The sequence below is a fragment of the Pteropus vampyrus genome, unplaced genomic scaffold (assembly GCF_000151845.1).
Source record: "Pteropus vampyrus isolate Shadow unplaced genomic scaffold, Pvam_2.0 Scaffold27, whole genome shotgun sequence".
In the NCBI taxonomy this organism is placed as follows: Eukaryota; Metazoa; Chordata; class Mammalia; order Chiroptera; family Pteropodidae; genus Pteropus; species Pteropus vampyrus.
This window is the reverse complement of record NW_011888808.1, coordinates 6760030-6765421: the sequence shown is the minus strand read 5'-3', so window position 1 is coordinate 6765421 and position 5392 is coordinate 6760030. Positions and strand designations below refer to the sequence as shown.

At 33.3% G+C, this 5392-nt stretch overlaps 1 pseudogene; it reads left to right on the top strand.

Annotated features, from left to right (window-relative positions):
• The first annotated feature begins 534 nt into the window (after positions 1–534).
• On the top strand, positions 535–653 carry LOC111737515 (annotated as a pseudogene).
• Positions 654–5392: the final 4739 nt, after the last annotated feature.

Here is a 5392-nt window from a genome sequence, read left to right as displayed (position 1 = left end):
TAATTATCTCTAGATCCTAAATTCAATGGTAGTCTCCTTATAAGAGACAGAAAAGACAAGAGGACATACAGAGAGAAAGGTCATGTGAAGACAAGCCAGAGAGAGATTGAAGTGATCTGTCTGTAAGCCACCAGACACTGGCAGCCACCAGAAACTAGGTGGAGAGAGACATGGGAAAGAATCTCCCTCAGAACCTCTGGAAAAAAAAACAAAAAACCAAAAAAACAACAAAACCAACACCTTGATTTCAGACTTTTGGCCTCCAGAACCATGAGAAAATAAATTTCAGTTGTTTTAAGCCACCAAGTTTGGGATAATTTGTTATGGCAGCCCAAGGAAACTGATGGCTCTCTCTATATTTGATACTTCGATGTACCTTTAAATTTTAAAATTGAATCCTGTATAGTATATATATGTGCTATATATAAAAAATGCTAAGTCAAATGCTATCCAATGATTATATATGATTAATGTAAATTGTTTTCTTATATTAATAACTCTTTACATAATTGTTTTTTTTAAGAGTAAAGTCAGGTCTACGGCCATGCTACCCTGAATAAGCCCTATCCTGTCTGATCTCGGAAGCTAAGCAGGGTCGGGTCTGATTAGTACTTGAATGGAAGACCACCTGGGAAGATCAGGTGCTGTAGGCTTAAAAAAAAGAAAGACTGAGGTCAGTGGCTCCCTTGTGCTTTGATTAAATTATAGTGAACAAGAATGCTGAAACTTTTCACTATACAAAATGACCACTTTTTTCCCTAAATTGTTCCTTAAAAAGCACATTGTCCAATGTGATTTCTTTCATGAAATAGTATCATCAATCATGACCCTTGCCATAAATGAGTTAGCTGCAAGTGGACCTGTATTTGCGGAAACATGAAGGAAACAAACATTTATTCTTAGTGTCAGGAGGTGTGATGCTGATACCATCTTATCCCTGGACAGTCTCTTTGACTCTAATTAGGTGAAAACAGGCACAATTAACCACTTTAGTCTGTTTCTTGGGAGAAAAGAAATTACAAAGAGAATTCAAATGCTGCTAATTTTTATCAAATCATTTTTAGAAGGAGCTCTAAGATACTGGAGGTTACAATGATTTTTAAAATGAAAACTCAACCACGAAATATTTTTTTAGAAAGAATTTGTTTCAGTCTCATCTTTAACTATGACTCTGTAAAAATAAATAGTATAATATAAATTTCCCAAAGGAGTATGTAATGGATTAGCTTTATGGTTAACTATCGTATTATTTTACTATTTTTTTCTTTTTCTTTTTCTTTTCTTTTTCCTTTTGTTGAGGGATATAGATCTAAAAACATCACCACAGTATCATTTCCCATAAAAATAAATTACGTGATTCAAATGCTAAATTTACCACTAGAAAAATCACTTGATTAAGAAAATTATCATAATCAAATAAGTTTGTTAAAGAATTTTTCTTTTTTGGCCAAGTTTTTTTAAAGTAAATTATGTTTGTATTTCTTTCTTAATGTTATTTTGCCACTGAAAGATGACCAAAGATATCCATTATAAGTGATAGCTGTATATACTTATTTGTAGACATATTGGGATGGTACACGCAAAATATGTATATCAGAATTACCTGCTTCCTATAATTCAATGTTGGTCTTTCCCTTATAAAAAGTAAAGAAAAATTGATAATATGTATAGTCCAGGAATATTATAAGTACATCAGGGCATATATCAATACTCTATTAGGCCAGTGAAGCTATAAGGTGACAGCAATTTTTCAATATAGAAGCTCTGCTTCCTCCTTTCATTTTACTGTTATATACTTCTTTTGAGTATGAGTCATGGGGAAGATATTTTGAAATTTTAAGAAAGTAGATCATGAAACTGATTCTGTCAATAGTTCCAACATATTTTATCTTCTATGATGATAAAAGTAATTCTCAAATCATATGAAGAACAATGCTTAAATATGCCCAAGATTGAGAATTCGAACCACCTTAAGAATTAAAAATGTGGTGTGAATAGAATAAAACATCTTTGGTTAGTTTGCCCCTTTTGAAAGCTGAAAGAAATCTGACCCAAATTTAGTATAGACAAGTTTCTAAGACATCAGTTCAAATAGGTTTCAACTCATTGTAGTCCTATATTCACACTTTTAAAAGGCTTCAGGGATAACAGCAAACCACAGGAAGCATGCTTCCGCACAGCTGGCAAGAACAGGTCTGAAAGAATGCATGCTGTCCCCATCTCGGCCCACTAGATTGCTGCTGCCAGCTTGGTGTAAGTTTTCTGGTCATTCAGCATTGATTTCACTCCGAGTTCTGTCACAGAGAGGCCAATCAGGAGTGATTGTGAAATTGTCTCACCTATAAAACAGATACTGAGCCTGAAATAAGTTCAATGTCCACTAAGACTTTTCACCTTGAAAAAGTGGAAAGATCATAAAAAATAGCAATACCTTTTTAGTCGATTAGAGCAAACAGTTACAATTGAAAAATCTAAAACCTTTGAGATTAGTTTACTAAGGGGGGGGCGGGGAAAATTAGCTTAAAATATTTTTAGTTAGCTGGGTTTCAACTTAACCATTATATGTTTCATCTTTCTCATACTATGTAGTGAGTAAATCATAAATATGAGAATGTCATGTGATAATGTAAGGCTACACTATAAAAAAAACTTGCAGATGTAATTATTAATCTTATATTCTGAGATAACAATCGACTTTACCTTAATCAATTTAGTAATATCATGTCAAGATATTTTCATATTGTGCCAAAGGTTTACTTATTACATTTAAGCATTTTATAAAGCAATCATTATTTTGACTTTTTAACAAGGCCAGAAAAATATGAACAATTTTTGTTGAGATTTTAGATTATATCTGGACCCTATTAATATAGATGTAAAAGTGATTTCCTTTACACATGGAAGTGGAAGTTATTTGAAAAATTGTGGCTATTCCAATAAATAGTTTTAATTGTGTTTCTTCAGCAAACTTTGTCAAGATTGTGGAAGAAGACGACAATATTGTCTACATATTGACACCTTGTTGACTTTTTTTACACATATAATCATCCCAGGAACCTAGAATATCTAGGCTATAGATTAAATGTTTATGCCCCTATACATAAACTAAATGTGGTGGTATTAGAAAGTAGGGTCTTTGAAAGGTGATTAGGTTATGTGAATGGGGGCCTCATGATAGAGATTAATGCCCTTATAAAAGAGACCCTAAGAGCTCCCTCACCCCTTCCAAAGTATTTTAACTGAATCTACAGTGAAAAGATAACCATTTATGAATCAGGAAGCAGGCCCTCATTAGATACTAAAGCAACCTATGTTTTAACTTTGGACTTCCTAAGCTTTGAAACTGTGAGAAGTAAATTTCTGTTGTTTATAAGCCTTCCAAAAATATAGTCTATGGTATTGTGTTTAGCAGCCTGGATGGACTAAAGCAAATAGTTTACAAATAGTTTCTCCCATCTGTGGCTTGTTTTTTATGTTCTTAGTATCTTTTGAAAGAAGCACATTTTTTATTTTGATCGAGTCCAATTTATCATTTTTTCCTTTATATATCATGCTTTGGGTATCGTTTCTAAAAACTCTTTACTTAATTCTAAGTCAGAAATAGCTCTCTGAAGTTTTCTTTAAATGTTCTATATTTTTATCTTTATGATCCATTTTGAATTAATATTTGTTATGGTGTGAAATATGGATCTAATTAATATTTTTGTACATTTTTGTCTCAGCACCTTTTGTTGAAATATTTTCCATTCCTCATGGAATTGCTCTACTCAACTGGTCATAGTGAATTCTTCCTGAGGCCAAAGGTGCCCAGTCTCATACACGCCACTTTCACTTGATGATGGAATGCTGTAAAGGGTACCCAGATTTATGATTTGGTGGGTCATACAACACATTTTATGAGGGCAGCTGCAGCCATACGGCAACTTGTTGGCACACTTTTAAGTTTTCAGTCTCTGCTAGTGAAACTTGAGTCTCAAAGAGTAATTGCTCCAAAATCCTAAACTTTTCACTGTGATTCTTCACTAGGGGCCTGTCAAAATATCCATAAAATATCCCTATTTTCCACAGACATTTCAAGCACCAATCTGATCTGCTGGGTCATACTGGGCCTACAGATTTTCCTCTATGAAATATCGACGAAGTTCTGACATTTCAACTTCATTTAATTTAAGTTACATTTTGAATCCAAGTTTCAATCAATAGATCAATCAAATTTTTAGAGTTGCTCTCAGCCATTCAAGGTAACCCAACGAACCCAGATTCTAATGAGTAAATCCGTATCAATAAAGTTGGTCTGACATAATATCATGTTCCTTCCATCAAGATTCAACACCTTTATACTCTATTCTCATGTATGGTCAGTATAAATTGGCAAATCATGTAATTCTTTCCTGTGTGTATAGCAACTCTTCACATTTTAGACTTCATCTTATGGGTCCTGCTGAGATGTGAGCCTGATTATAGGTCTAGGAATATTTAGAGGTAGCGAGAATAGGTCCTCAGAAGTATCGCCAGTTCTTTGCAAGGCAGCTACCTCAGGACAGACAATTACAGATTCTTCAGGAAAGGAGTGATTAATGTCCTCAGATAAGATGAAGAGCTGCTCTACTGACAAAGAGGTCTTTGGGGAAAATTTAGGGATTTCAAGGCTTAGGATTCATTAGAATCATCCCACGGGGCCTCATCCATATGTGTAACAGAACAGAAAGACATAAGGTTCCTCTCTTATCCACTGTAAAGCTCACTTGTACTTCCTCCTTCCTGATTACCCCAATCACTCTCCTTTGAATGCCTTCCAATTCTTTGACCTTCCTAAATCATGGCATACAGAATTTAATGCAACTTTATGTCATCGTGTGTGATATAAATTGCACAGGGAGAAAAAGATTATTACCAATGACATCAAGGGCAAGACACATAAACTTACTTAGATACAGTTAATTAATCTTTAAAAGGATGTTAATGATTTCTAACAGTGTTTTGAAAAAGATTATTTCAGAAAATATACATAAAACCTAGTATTTTAAAAATATGAAGATTTAAGCATAAACTATTGCCATTATTAAAATACATTTTGGCTAATATTAAAAGGAATAGAAATTATATTTGTGTAGTCATAGCATATTGATAACTCATATTTAGCATAGTGTTTATTAAAACCTCAATCTTTCTTAGCATATTGTAAAATAATAGCTAATCTCTTCCGTTCTTACAAATACATATTTTTTTAACTTTAGACACTAAAATTTATTCTATATACCTGGCAATAAGATTTGGTATCTGTTATACAGATTATCTGTGTGTAGGCATCATCATGTTATCAGTACCTACTCAGTACATTTGATGAATTCATAAAATGGGTGGATCAAATTTAAGACAAAGACCAAATACA